The sequence below is a fragment of the Microcebus murinus genome, chromosome X, assembly GCF_040939455.1.
Source record: "Microcebus murinus isolate Inina chromosome X, M.murinus_Inina_mat1.0, whole genome shotgun sequence".
In the NCBI taxonomy this organism is placed as follows: domain Eukaryota; kingdom Metazoa; phylum Chordata; class Mammalia; order Primates; family Cheirogaleidae; genus Microcebus; species Microcebus murinus.
In genome coordinates this window covers 8,302,885-8,319,430 of record NC_134136.1, presented here as the reverse complement: position 1 = coordinate 8,319,430, position 16,546 = coordinate 8,302,885, and positions in this window count along the sequence as shown.

Genomic DNA, 16,546 nt, shown 5'->3' with positions numbered 1-16,546 from the left:
TTGAAAGCATTCCCACTTAGAACCGGAACCAGACAAGGTTGCCCTCTATCACCACTTCTATTCACTTAGTGCTGGAAGTCCTAGCCAGAGCAATCAGACAAGAGATGCAAAGCAAGGGCATCCAAATGGGGGCAGAAGAGGCCAAATTATCACTCTTTGCTGATGATATGATCTTATATCTAGAAAATCCTAAAGATTCTGCCATGAGACTACTGGAATTGATAAACAAATTCAGCAAAGTCTCAGGTTACAAAATCAATGTACAGAAATCAGTAGCATTCCTATATGCCAACAACAGTCAAACTGAGAACTAAATCAGACTCGATAGTCTTCAGAATAGCAAAAAAGAAAATAAAATATCTAGGAATATTTAACTAAGGATGTAAGACACCTCTACTGGGAGAACTACAAAACACTGAGGAAGGAAATAGCAGAGGATATAAACAGGTGGAAAACCATACCATGCTCATGAGATGGCAAAATCAACATTGTTAAAATGTCTATAATACTCAAAACAACCTACAAATTCAATACAATCCCTATTAAAATACCCACATCATTCTTTGCAGATCTAAAAAAATAATTCTACACTTCGTATGGAACCAGAGAAGACCTTGTATAGCAAAAGCAATCTAAAGCAAAAAGAACAAATTGAGAGGCATCAATTTACCAAACTTCAAGCTATACTACAAGGCTATAGTGACTAAAACAGCCTATGACTGGCACAAGAACAGAGACATAGACCAATGGAACAGAACTGAGAACCCAGATATAAAATCATCCTCATATAGCCATCTGATCTTTGACAAAGCAGACAAAAACATACACTGGGGAAAAGAATCCTTATTCAATAAATGGTGCTGGGAAAATTGGATAGGCACGTGTAGAAGACAGAAACAGAATCCCCACCTTTGACCTCTCACAAAACAACTCACGGTGGATAACAAACTTAAACCTAACACATGAAACTATAAGAATTCTAGAAGAAAATGTTGTGAAAACTCTTACAGACATTGGCCTAGGCAAAGAATTTATGAAGAAGACCCCAAAGGCAAACACAGCAACAACAAAAACAAATAAATGGTACCTGATCAAATTAAAAAGCTTCTGCACAAACAAGGAAACTATCACGAGAGCAAACAGACAACCTACATAATGGGAGAAAATATTCGCATGTTACACAATCAATAAAGGGCTGACTTGAATCTATATAGAACTTAGGAAAATCAACACCAAAAAATCAAACAACTCTATCAAAAAGTGGGCAAAGAACATGAACAGAAACTTTTCAAAAGAAGATAGACTAGTGGCTAGCAAACATGAAAAATGCTCAACATCTCTAATCATTGGGGAAATGCAAATCAAAACCACAATGAGATATCACTTATCTCCAATAAGAATGGCCTTCATCAAAAAGTCCCAAAACAATAAATTTTGGCATGGATGTGGAGAGATAGGAACACTCCTACTCGGTTGGTTGGGCTGCAAACTAGTACAACCTCTGTGGAAAGTAATATGGAGATAGCTCAAAGAGCTACAAGTAGAACTACCATTTGATCCAGCAATCCCATTAGTGGGCATCTACCCAAAAGAACAAAAGACATTCTATAAAAAAGACATCTGCACTCGAGTGTTTATAGCAGCACAATTCACAATTGTGAAGATTGGAAACAACTCAAGTGCCCATCAATACATGAGTGGATTAATAAAATGTGGTATATTTATACCATGGAATTCTACTCAGCCACAAAAAGCAACGGTGATCTAGCACCACTTGTATTATCCTGGATAAAGCTGGAGCCCATTCTACTTACTGAAATATCAGGAATGGAAAAACAAGCACCACATGTAGTCACCATCAAATTGGTATTAACTGATCAACACTTAAGTGCACATATAGTAAAAGCATTCATCAGGTATCGGGCAGATGGAGGGGGGAGGAGGGTATGGGTATATACACACCTAATGGGTACAGTGCACATCGTCTGGGGAATGGACACGCTTGAAGCTCTGACCTAGGTGGGGCAAGACATGTAATCAAAACATTGTACCCCCATAATATGCTGAAATTTTAAATTTTTTTAAAAGAGCAGTAACATAAATAAAAACGTTTAATAAATACTTATATATATATATATTCCTAGTCTATATATATATGTATAGACTATATATATATATTCCTAGTCTAACATCAGCTAAATGACAGACTAGGGATTTTCAGACCCCGATTTCCCCATGGAAACACTTAAAATAACAGCTGGAGACTAGGAACAAATAACTTTATAGGAGTTCTGGAAAATAGAAGTCTACAACAACATATGAAAAGTTTTATCAAGAAAAAGCCACATTTAAAATGGTAGGAAATTTTGTGGCATTATTACTCACCTTTGTTTCACTGCTTCCTTGGTTCTGCATAGTCTTAGTCTGCAGAAGTTAGTAGCCCAGTTCCCAATTTCTTCCAAGAAATCACTACCAAATCCAATGTCATGAACATTTCCTCCTATGTTTCCTTCTAATAATTTTAAATTTTAGCCTTACATTCAGGTCTTTGATCTTCTTTGAGATAATTTTTTATGTGACACAAGGTAAGAGTCCAACTTCATTCTTTTGCATGTAGACATCCAGTTTTCTCAGAACTATTTGTTGAAGAAAACTATACTTTCTCCATCAAATGGCCTTGATACCCTTATTGAAAATCATTTGACCATATATAAGAGAGTTTATTTCTGGGTTTTCTATTATATTCTATTGGTCTATGTATTTAACTTTATGCCACTAACACACTGTTTTGATTACTTTATAGTAAAATTTAAGGTCAGGAAATGTGAGTCCTTCAATTTTGTTCTTCCTTCTCAAGATTATGTGATGGGCCACTTCTCTCTTGCTGCTTTCAAGATTCTGTCTTTGTGTTTTGCTCTTAACAGTTTGACTACAATGTGTATTGGTGTTAACATCTTTTTGTTTATCCTGCTTGGAATTCATTGAGCCCCATGAAATGTGTAGATTCATGTCTATCATAAAATTAGGGAAATATTTGGCTATTATTTCTTCAAAAACTCTGTATTCTCCTTTCTCTCTTTCTTCTCTTCTGGCACACTCTTTATGCATATGTTACTATGTCTGATGGTATCTCACAGGTCCCTGAAACTCTGTTTTCTTTTATTCATTATTTTTCCTTTCTGTTCTTCACACGTGATAATCTCTATTGATATATTTTCAAGTTCACTGATTTTTTCCTTTGCTTGCTCAAATCTACTATAGAATTCCTCTAGTGTGTGTTTTTATTTCTGATATTGTACTTTCCAACTCCAGAATTTTTTTTTTCAGCATATTATGGGAATACAAATTTTAAGGTTTCGAATAATGCCCTTGCCCCCCCACAAGTCTGAGCTTCAAGTGTGACCATTCCCCAGACGTGCACACCTCATTCATTATGTATGCATATACATGCCCCCTCCCCCTCCCTCCCACCTGCCCAATACACAATAAATGTAATTCCTATGTGTCCACTTAGGTGCTGATCAGTTAATACCAATTTGCTGGTGAGTATATGTGGTGCTTGTTTTTCCATTCTTGGGATACTTCACTTAGTAGTATGGGTTCCAGCTTTAACCAGGAAAATATAAGATGTGCTATATCACCATTGTTTCTTAGAGCTGAATAGTACTCCATGGTATACATATACCACATTTTATTAATCCATTCTTGGATAGATGGGCACTTGGGCTGTTTCCACAGCCTTGCAATTATGAATTGTGCTGCTATAAACATTTGAGTGCAGGTGTCTTTTTTGTAGATTGTCCTTTGTTCTTTTGGGTAGATGCCCAGTAATAGGATTGCTGGATCAAATGGTAGATCTACTTGTATCGCTTTAAGTTATCCCCATATTGCTTTCCACAGAGCCAACTCCAGAATTTTTATTTGGTTTCTTTTTATAATTTCTATCTCTTTATTGATATTCTCTACTTGTGAGACATTGTTATCCTCATATACTTAAAGGGTATTTTTGTCCATTTTTTCTCTTACAGTATACTTAAGACAGTTGATTTAAAGTCTTTCTCTGAAATTTACAATGTTTTTGCTTCCATGGGGACATTTTTAGTGAATTTATTTTTCTTGTAAAAGGACCATACTTTCTTGTTTCTTCTCTTGACCCATAACTTTTTTTTCTTCCTTTTATTTCATCATATTATGGGGGTGCAACTTTTGTTAGGGTTACAAATATTGCCCCCATAACTTTTTGTTGAAAACTGAACATTTTGGATATCAGAATTCTGTAACTGTAGAAATCATATTTGCCCACCTCTCCAAGGCATCTTGCTGCTTCTTTGGTTTTCAGTTTTTGTTTAGTGATTTTTCTAGTCTAGTTTTACATCTGTATTTTTTTTCATATGTGGCCACTGAATTATCTGTCTCTTTATCTTAGTGTTCATTTAGTGATTCAACAGAGTTTTCCTCAAATACCTGAAAATATATGTGTGTGTGTGTGTGTGTGTGTGTGTGTGTGTGTGTGTTTTCCAGTCTTTGAAGATGGACGCTGTGTGTTTGGGAATTCCATCATCACACAGCCAGGCTGTTTAAAACTAACCTATCTTCAAGTTTACTGATTTCTTTTTTGCTTCCTCAAAGCTGCTGTTGAAATCCTCTTGTGATTTTTTTCATTTAACATAACATAATTTTTAGTTCCAGAAATTCTATTTGATTTTTCTTTATAATTTATATCTCATTATTGATACCCTCCACTTGGAATAACATCATTTTGCTATTTTCCTTTAGTTTTGTGTCCATACATCCCTTAGCTCTTTGAGCATATGTAAGTCAGTTGATTTAAATTCTTTGTCTAGTAAGTTCAATGCAGGGGCTGCATCCATTAATTTCTATTTTTTTCTGTTAAAGGGCTTTCTTGTTTCTTTGTATGCTTTCTAAGTTTTTGTTACAAGCTGGTCATTTTGAATATTATAATGTGGCAACTCTAGATATCAGACCCCTCACCCACCAGGGTTTTTTGTTGCTGCTTGATGTAGTTTTGGTTTTTGTTTAGTGACTTTTCTAATCTAGTTTTATGGTGCCTGTATCTTTTGTCATGTGTGGCTACATAAGTCTTTGATCTGTACAGTGGGTAAAATGATGATATCTTGTCTCAGAGTTTTTAGAAGAATTAAATGAGATCCTCCACGTCAAGCTGCTAGCAAGGGACCTCAGTAGGTGCCCATATTACCTGTGATCATAAAAATTGTGATCATGCAGCTTGATTGAACATCCTAATACTGGGATCTTTTGCTTGCCTGAGCTGCCCCCTGGTGGCAGTGGATAGCACTACTTCGTCTACCTGTGTACATTTCAAGTTCACGTGGGTCAACTTTATACCTCTGATAAAAACAATGAAAATTGAGGCACAGGAAAAAAGGGGGGTGACTTAGTCCTAAGGACATAGACCAACTTATTGAACTTCCCCATATAATAACAGTCATCATTAACGCCAACAGCTAGTAGTACTGTTGTGCCAGGGAGGGCCTTGAGTACCTTTGTGAATGAGAAACTGGGGTCTGTGGTGAGCAGAGGCTGCCCTGGGCCTGACACACGTGTGGCAAGGATAGTTCTGGATTTCCATCTCCAAACACCCCCATCCCCGCACAACTATAGGGGCAGGCACAGCTCATGCAACGCATAAGTCTGGATTCAAATTAGCCTGGTTTCCCCCTGATAAAGCCAAGACAGGTAAAATAGCCCACCCAAAGCCACATAGCCAGGAGGTGGCGGAGGCCTGATTCGACTTTATACTGCCTGGCTGTGTCCCAGTCTTACCCTGGATTGGTAGGCTGAGCCCCATACCACACTAAGAGAGGACCCCAGTGTCCTGCCTCCACTTTGGCTGCCTTTCTGGATTGCAGGAGGCTTTCTCATCCATCAAGCATCAGCCAGGCAAGAAACTGCCCGCCCCTCCATGCTCTCGCCTCTTTGTGCCGAGAAAACTGCCGTTAGAGAGTGTTTAGCAACTGCTCCCAGGCCTGTGGCAAATCGGTGATGGTACAGGAAAGCACTCGGGGCATTTCCCAGGGCTCCTACTCAGGCAGGACTACCTCAGCCCTGGCTGGGGCCCACTCACCCATATCCTCCATTCCTTGCACTGAGAGCTTCGCAGTCTCAGACGAGTTTCCACCCTTGGGGCCTTGAGTGCAGGGAGGAGGGGGGAGCCACATTACTCCTGCTGAACATGTTCCCATCTGGAAAACCGAAGCCAGGGGAATCTGGGGTGAAACCCCAAAGGAGAGAGAGGTTGGAGCTGTGTGTTGGAGGGAGAACCCTGGTGCTCTGCCCCTGACCCCCACTCTGGCCCCCTAGCTTAGTTATCAGCTAGCGTTTTGACAAATCCTTCCTTAAAAGCATGGAGACAATAAAAAAGAGAAACATACTCTTTTTGCCTTTGCAAATTGACTCTTTTGGAGGGCACTCCTTTAATACTTAGCCAGGCCATTTTAGAACTCCGCCTTAGCCCTCCTTACTTGCCTGTGTGGAGTCTGAAGGTCATCCAGAGTCAGAAGCATACGATATTCTAAGGCTTTTTATGAACATGCATCCAGCCTTGAGCATGTGCTTGCCTATCTAGAATCCCCGAAATATGCAGGAATTTGTAAAACCCCTATTCCTCCAAGTATTTCCTTTTTAAATGGCTTTCTTCCCAGATTTTTATATTTGTCTATGGCTTGACCTGACTGTTCTCTCTTCCCTCAGGCTGCAGCAGCCCATCGTTTTGCCTTTTAATGCTTTTGAAAATTTTCATTTGAGAAGATGCCCCAACCCTGATAATGCTCATAATCAGGAGAAACAATAGCAAGTCCTCATATCCAATCTTCAGAGGTCAAACAGACAGGTTTAAACATAAGACCACAACTCTCAAAGAGTCAGGTCATTATTGTTCTAGCTCTAGCAATCTGCAGATTACTGTGTGTTGCTAATTTGGGGGGAGTGAGGGATGGTAGACTGGCAATTTAAAATGCCATAACTAAGCCGGGCGCGGTGGCTCACGCCTGTAATCCTAGCACTCTGGGAGGCTGAGGCGGGCGGATTGCTCGAGGTCAGGAGTTCAAAACCAGCCTGAGCAAGAGCGAGACCCCGTCTCTACTATAAATAGAAAGAAATTAATTGGCCAACTAATATATATATAAAATTAGCCGGGCATGGTGGCGCATGCCTGTAATCCCAGCTACTCGGGAGGCTGAGGCAGGAGGATTGCTTGAGCCCAGGAGTTTGAGGTTGCTGTGAGCTAGGCTGACGCCATGGCACTCACTCTAGCCTGGGAAACAAAGCGAGACTCTGTCTCAAAAAAAAAAAATAAATAAATAAATAAAATGCCATAACTGTATCTTATCACAATACAACAGTTTTTTCTTTATCAAGCTTTCCCCTGGTTGTTGTACGTTTTTGACTAGATTCCAGAATTCTGTGAAAGTTGATCCTGACAGGTGTTTTCTAGCTTATTTGTTGTATTTGTGGTGCGATGGATTTCTGGAATTCCATATTCCAATACTTTCAGTGATATCTCCATCACATTGATTTTCAAATGTTGAACCAGTCTTGCCTAACTGAAATAAATCCCACTTTGTTATGGTGTATAATTATTTTTATACATTGTTGGGTTGAATTTGCTAATGTTTCGTTGAAGTAGTTTGCATCTATGTTTCTGAGACATATTGGTATATAGTTTTCTTTTCTTTTAATGTCTTTATCTAGCTTTTGTATCAGAGTAATGTTGAACTCATTCAATAAATTAGGAATGGTTCCTTTTGCTTCTATTTTTCTGGATGTTATTGTGAAGAACTGATATTATGTATTCCTTAAATGTTTGGTAGAAATCACCAGTAAAAACGTTCTGGGTCTGGTGCTTTTTAAAAAGTTGTTAATTATTTATTCAACTTCCTTAAAAGATATAGCCATATTTAAATAATCTATTTCTCCTTGTGTGAGTTTTGCAAGCTTCTGTGTTTAAAGGAATTGTTTCTTTCATTTAAGTTACCTAACTTGAGTCATGGAGTTTTCATAGTATTTCTTTATGATCTTTTTAATGTCCATAGGGCCAATAATAATAACCTATTTTTCATCCATGATATTGGTAATTTACATATTCTCTCACTTTAATTTCATTGATCTTTTGAAACAAATACTTTTGTCTTCCTTGATTTTCTTTTTTGTGTTACTATTCAATTTCACTGATTTCGGTTTTAATTGTTATTATTTCTTTTCTTAGGACTGCTTTATGCTTAATTTGTTTCTTCCTTCTCTAGCTTTAATGTGGAAGCTTAGATTTCTGCTTTGCTAACATGTTTATTGTTATAAATTTCCCTCTATTTAATGCTTTTGCTGAATCTCACAAATTATAATATGTGGTATTTTCATTTTCATTTAGTTTAAAATAATTTTGTGTTTCTTCAGAATTCTTTTTTTACTCATATCAAAATGGGCTGTTAAATTTCCAAACATTTGGGGATTCTAGAGATATTTTTCTGTTATTGATTTCCAGTTTAATTCCATTGTGGTCTTAAAACATATTTTGTGAAATCTTTATTATTTTAAATCAGTTCAGCTGCATTTTATAGTCAAGAATGTGATCTATCTTGATCAATATTACATGTGACCTTGAGAAGGATGTTCTGCTGTACTTAGACAAAATTGCACCATCATTCTTTACAGATTTAGAAAAGATAATTCTATACTTCGTCTAGAACCAGAGAAAACCTCATATAGCCAAAGCAATCATAAGCAAAAGGAACAAATTGTGAGGCATTAGTCTGCTAGACTTCAAACTTTACTACAAGGCTATAGTAACCAAAAGAGCTTATTACTGGCACAAGAACAGCGATATAGACCTTTGGAATAGGATAGAGATGCCAGATATATAACTATTCTCATATTGTCATCCATTCATTGGCAAAGCAGACAAAAGCATATATTCGGGAAAAGAATCTCTATTCAATAAGTGGTGCTAGTAAAACTGGATATCCACATGCAGAAGATTGAAACTGGATCCCCACCTCTCACAAAAACCAACTCATGATGGATAACAGATTTAAAACTAAGATGTTAAACCTTAAGAATTCTGGAGGAAAACGTTGGGAAGACTCTTTTAGACATTGGCATAGGTAAAGAATTTATAAAGAAGACCCCCAAACCAATCACAGCAGCAACATAAATAAACAAATGAGACCTGATCAAATTAAAAAGCTTCTGCACAGCCAAGGAAACTATTATTAGAGCGAATAGACAGCCTACAAAATGGGAGAAAATATTTTCAAGCTACATGTCTGATAAAGGGCTGATAACTAGAATCTATTTAGAACTTAGGAAAATCATCAAGAAAAAAAAAATCACACAACCCCATTAAAAAATGGGCAAAGGACATGAACAGAAACTTTTCAAAAGAAGACAGAATAATGGCCAACAAACATATGAAAAACTTCTCAACATTTCTAATCATTGGGGAAATATAAATCAAAACCACAATGAGATATGACTTAACTCCAGTGAGAATTGCTTTTATTAAAAAGTCTCAAAACAACAAATGTAAGTGTGTACACAGAGAGAGAGGAACACTCCTACATTGCTGGTGGGACTGCAAATTAGTACAACCTCTATGAAAAGTAATATGGAGATAGCTCAAAAACCAAAAATAGAACTACCATTTGATCCAGCAATCCCACTACTGGGCATCTACCCAAGTGAAAAAAAGATATTGTCTAATAAAGAAACCTGCACCCGAATGTTTATAGCAGCACAATTCACAATTGCAAAGATGTGGAAACAACCCAAGTGCCCATCAATACATGAGTGAATTAACAAAATATTGTATATATATTCCATGGAGGACTACTCAGTCATAAAAAACAATGGTGAACTAATGCCTCTTGTATTATCTTGTATGCAGCTGAGCCCATTCTTTGAAGTGAAGTGTCACAAGAATGGAAAAACAAGCACCACATTTATTCACCATTATATTGGTACTAACCGATCAACAATTGTGTGCACAATAAAAAGTAGCATTCATCGGGTGCCAGGCAGGTGGGAGGCGGGTGGAATGTGATAAGTGAATTCACAACTATTGGGTGCAGAGCACACTGTCTGGGAGATAGGCATGCTTGTAGCTGTGGTTTGGGTTGTGGAAAGGCAATATATGTAACCAAAATATTTGTACCCTCATAATATTCTGAAATTTAAAAATCAAAAAAAATTAAAAATTTAAAAAATGGAGCACAGCATTCCAAAATGAATAAATGGAGCAAAAATGATTTTAAGAGAAAAGTGTATAGTAATCAACAACTACATAAAAAGGTAGAAAAATTCCAAATTCATAGCCTAACATTATACCTCAATAAAGTATAAAGAGAGGAACAAATGAATTCCAAGTTAGTAGAAGGAAGAAAATAACAAAGATCAATGCTGAAATGAATGAAGTAGAGACTAAAAAAAAAAAAACCAATAGAGTAGATGAATAAATATAATTGTTGGTTTTTTGATAAGATAAACAAAATTGATAAAGCTTTACCTAGACTAAATAAGAGAAAGCGAGAATACACAAATAAATAAAATCAGAAATGAAAAGGGAGACATGGCAGGTTATACTACCAAAAATGAAAGATCAGAAGAGACTACTATGAATAACTGTACTCCCAAAAATGGGATAACCCAGAATAAATGGATAAATTCTTAGCCACATAAAGCTACCAAGACTAAATAAGGAAGAAATAGAAAATCTTAGCAGAGAAATAATAAGTAAAATTATTTAATCAATAATACAAAGTCTCTCATCAAAAAAATTACCTGATGGCTTAACAGGTTAATTCTTCCGAAATATTTAGGACCTACAAAGTCTGATCCTTCTGAAACTTTTCCAAAATAAGTTGAGTAAAGAACACTTCCAAAACTATTTTATCAGATCACCATTAACTTAATACCAAAGCCAGATAAGAACACTACAAAAAGAAAATTCTAGGCCAATTTTCCAGATGAGCATAGATGCAGAAATCTTAAAAAAAAAATACTAGAAAATTGAATTTAACAGCATACTAACAGGATCATTTACCAAGATCAAAGTGGGATTTATCCCTGAAATGGAAAAATTACTTAACATATGCAATGAAATAAATGTTAAATGCCACATTAAGAAAATGAAAGATAAAAACCATATGCTCATCTTAATAAATACAGATAAGGCTTTTGACAACATTTAATATGCTTTTGTGATTAAGAAAAAACTGTCAACAGATTAGGTATAGAAGAAAGTTACCGCAACAAATTAAAGGCCATATATTACAAGCCCACAGCTAACATCATACTAAATGTTGAAAAATTGAAAGCTTTTCCTCTAAGGTCAAGAACAAGAAAAGGATGCCCTCTCATAACACATCTATTCAATATAATACTGGAAGCCCTAGCCAGAAAAAAATAGGAAAAAGGAGCAAATGAAAGTAATCTAAATAGAAAAGGAAGAAATAAAATCATCTCTTTCTGCAGATGACATGATCTTATATATAGTAAACCCTAAAGACTCCACAAAAAACTGTTAGAAATAATAAACAAATTCTTTAAACTTGCTGGTTACAAAATCAGCACACAACTCAGTTGTGTTTTCATACACTAATGATAAACTATCAGAAGAACAAATCAAGAAAACACAGGCTGGAGAAGTGGCTCACGCCTGTCATCCTAGCACTCCGGGAGGGCGAGGCAGGAGAATTATTTGAGCTCATGAGTTCAAGACCAGCTTGAGCAAGAGCGAGACAGCATCTCTACTAAAAAAAAATAGAAAGAAATTAGCTGGGCAACTAAAAAATATATAGAAAAATTAACCGGGCATGGTGGCGCATGCCTGTAGTCCCAGCTACTCGGGAGGCTGAGGCAGAAGGATTGCTCGAGCCCAGGAGTTTGAGGTTGCTGTGAGCTAGGCTGATGCCATGGCACTCTAGCCAGGGCAGCAGAGACTCTGTCTCAAAAAAGATAAGAAAACAATCCCATTTACAATAGCTACCAAAAATACCTATAAATAAATTTAACCAAGGATGTGAAGGATCTGTGCACTGAAAACTACAAAACATTGGTGAATGAAATTGAAACAGACACAAATAAATGGAAACATATCCTGTGTTTAAAGATTAGAAAAATTAATATTGTTAAAGTGTCCATACTACCCAAAGTGATCTATATATCTAATGTAATTCCCATCAAAATTCCAATGTAATTTTTCACAGAAATAGAACAAACAATCCCAAAGTTGATATAAACTAAAGAAAACTTGGAATAGCCAAAGTAGTCTTTTGCAAAAATATAAATGAAGCAGGAAGAATCATACACCCTGATTTCAAAATATATTATAAAGTGGCTGTAACCAAAATAGGATGGTACTGGTATATAAAACAGGCAGTGGAACAGGATAGAAAGCACATATATAAACCCATGTTTTTACACTCAATTGATTTTTTTACAAAGTTGTCAAGGACACACAATGGAGAAAGGATATAGTCTCTTAAATAAATGGTGCTGGAAAAACTAGATATCTAAATTGTTGCAAAGGGTATTAATTTATCTTTTCTATGGATTAGTAGTGTGTGTGTATATACATATACCACATTTTATTAATTCACACATGAGTTGATGGCACTTGAGTTGATTCCACATCTTTGCAATTGTGAATTGTGGTGTCTTTTGGATAAAAACTCTTCTTTTCCTTTGGGTAAATAACCAATATTTACTGGATCAAATAGTAGATCTACTTTCACTTCTCTCAGGAATCTCCATAGTGTTTTTGCTACAGGCTGTATTAATTTGCAATCCCACCAACAGTGTTCCTTTCTCTTTGCATCCATGCCAGCATCTATTGTTTTTTGAACTGGAGACCACTGGAGACCATTCTCCTTAGTGAAGTATCTCAAGAATGGAAAACAAACACCACAAGTACTCACTATTAAATTGTAACTAACTGATGAACACACATGTGCTCAGAGGGAAGAAAAACTCAGTGGAGATCAACCAGGGGGAGGTTAGAGGAGAGGAAAGGAAAGAAGAAAACCTACCTAATGGGTACTATGAACACTATTTGGGTGATGGGCACACCTATAGCCAGGACTAAAGCATTACAAAGTGATTCATGTAATCTAAAACATTTGTACCCCTTCAATATTAATATTTTGAAAATTTTAAAAATGGATATTAGCATGCAGAAGAATGAAATTAGATCCTCATCTCATACCATATTAAAAACTCAACTCAAAATGGATGAAAGACTTTATGTAATAAGAGTTTTTATCCTAGAAAAACTGGTAAAAAACTCTGTGACATTGGTCTGGCCAAACATGCAAAAAAAGAAAAAACCTAAAAATTAGTGGGATTTCATCAAATGGAAAGAATTCTACAGAACAGAGAAAATAATCAATAGAATGAGGAGACAGCTCATGGATTGAAAGAAAATATTTGCAAAGCATACATCGATAAGGTGCTAATATCCAATATATATAAGGAACTCAACTCAATGGCAGGAAAACCAGTAACCTAATTGAAAAATGAGCAAAGGACATGAATAGACATTTCTCAAAAGGAGACATACAAATAGCTAATAGATACATGAAAAATGCTCAACATCACTAATTATCAGGAAAATACAAATTAAAACCACATTGAGATATGACTTTACACCTGTTAGAATGTCTATTGTCAAAAAGACAAAAGATAAGTGTTCACAGGAATGTGGAGAAAAGAAAACTTTTATGCAATGTTGGTGGAAATATAAATTAACATATCCATTTTAGAAAACAGTATGGAGGTTCCTCAAAAAACTAAAAGTAGAACTACCATATTGTCTAGCATTTTCACTTCTGGCTATATGTCCAAAGGATTTTAAATCAGTATGTCAAAGAAATATGTGCACTCCAATGTTTATTGCAGCACTATTGCCAATAGGTAAGATATGAAAGTGAAGGAAGTGTCCATCAACAAATGAATGGATAAATAAAATGTCATGTGTGTGTATATATATATATAGATAGATACACACACACACACACACAATGGAATGCTACACAGCCTTAAAACAAAAGGAAATTCTGTCATTTGCTACAACATAGATGGACCTGGAGGACATTATACTAAGTGAAATAAGCCAGGCAAAGAAATACAAATACTGTATAATCTCACTTATATCTGAAATCTTTAAAAAGTGGAACTCATACAGGTAGAATGTATAATGATGGGCCGGGCACGGTGGCTCACGCCTGTAATCCTAGCACTCTGGGAGGCTGAGGCGGGCAGATTGTTTGAGCTCAGGTGTTCAAGACCAGCCTGAGCAAGAGTGAGACCCTGTCTGTACTAAAACATAGAAAGAAATTAATTGGCCAACTAAAAATATATAGAAAAAATTAGCTGGGCATGGTGGTACATGCCTGTAGTCCCAGCTACTCAGGAGGCTGAGGCAGAAGGATTGCTTGAGCCCAGGAGTTTGAGGTTGGTATGAACTAGGCTAACACCATGGCACTCTAGCCTGGGCAACAGAGTGAGACTCTGTCTAAAAAAAAAAAATTATAATGATGGTAATCAGAGCATGGGGGGATGATGGGGGAAAAGGGAGAAGTTGAAAAAAGGTACAAAGTTTCAGCTAGACAGAATAAATAAACTTTAGTAATCTGCACAGATTAGTGACTATAATTATTATAGTTATTATAATAATAATCATATATTTCAAAGTTGCTTGAAGATTAGCTTTTAAATGTTCTTACTATAAAAAATTGATAAGTGTTTGAGGTGACAAATATGTTAAATAATTTGATTTAATCATTTTACAATGTAAACATATAAACATTAAAACACATTATTTCTCTTTAATACAGTTAATTAGTAAATGTTGATAAAAACAAAATAAAATAAAATTTTAACATCTTCTTCCCCCTAAAGAAGTATCTTCAAATATTTCATTATGTATATTAGCTTTTGGCAACCACTTATATTTACTGAATTAACACTGTTAATAACACAGATTATAAGTGACTTTCTTAGAAGCACTTTTAAAGAACAAACTTAAGAAGATAAAATAAGTGGAAAGATGTCCTGTGTTCATAGATAAAAAACATTCTTTATGTCAAAAACAGTAAGAAGAGTAAAAGAATGTCCTTACATAATGATAAAGACATCAATTGAACAAGAGGATAAAATAATTTTAAATATATATGCACCCAACACCAGAGCACCCACATATATATAGCAAATATTATTAGATCTAAATGGAGAGATAGACTGCAATACAATAATAGTTGTGGACTGCAATACCCCAACCTCAGAAATAGGGAGATCACCTAGACAAAAAAATTCAACAGAGAGACACTGGATTTCAACTGCACTTTAGACCAAATGAACCTAGCAGACATTTACAGAACATTTCATCCAACAGCTGCAAAATGCAATTTCTGTCATCAGCACATGGAACATTTTTCGGGATAGACTATATGTTAGGCCACAAAACAAGTCTTAGCAAATTTTAAAAATCAAAATCATATCAAGTATTTTCTCAGAGCACAATGAAATAAAACTAGAAATCAATAACAAGAGGAATTAAAGAAACCATAAAACGTGGAAATTAAACAACAGGCTTCTGAATGAGCATTGAGTTAAGGAAGAAATTAAGGAAGAAATCAAAACATTTCTTGAAACAAAAATAGAAACACAATTTAACATAATCTGTAGAATACAGCAAAAGCAGTACTAAAAGAGAAGTTTATAGCAATAAATGCCTACATTTTAAAAAGTACAAAGATTTTAAATAAACAACTTAATGATAAATGTCAAGAAAATAGAAAAGCATGAACATGTCAAATCCAAAAATAGTAGAAGAAAATAAATAATAAAGATCAGAGCAGAACCAAATAAAATAGAGACTAAAAAGGGGTCAACAAAACAAAAAGTTATTTTTCTGAAAAGATTAAAAAACCCTAAAAACTCCAAATAAACAAGATTAGAAATGACAAAGGAGACATTACAACTGATACCACAGAAATACAAAAGATTACCAGAAATTACTCTGAACAAATATATGCTAACTGGAAATCCTAGAGGAAATGTATACATTTCTGGATATATACAACCTACCAAGATCAAATCAGAAAAAATAGAAAACCTGAACAGACCAATAATGAATAATGAGATTAAGTCACTAATAAAAAGTATCCCAACAAAGAAAAGCACAGAACCTGATGGCTTCATTGCCAAATTCCTCCAAACTTATAAAGAAATAATACCAATTCTCCTTAAACTATTCCCAAAAATTTAAGAGGAAGAAATTCTTCCAAATCATTCTGTGAATCCAGTATTACTCTGATACCAAAACCAGACAAGGACACAGTAAAAAAACAAACAAACAAAAAAAACCAAAACAAACAAAAACAAACTACAAGCTAATATTTCTGATGAGCATAGATGCAAAAATCCTCAAAAAAAAAAAAAAAATACTAGTAAACCGAATCCAACAGCACATACAAAAGATGAAAAGACTTTTTTGTTTCAGGTATGCAGAGAT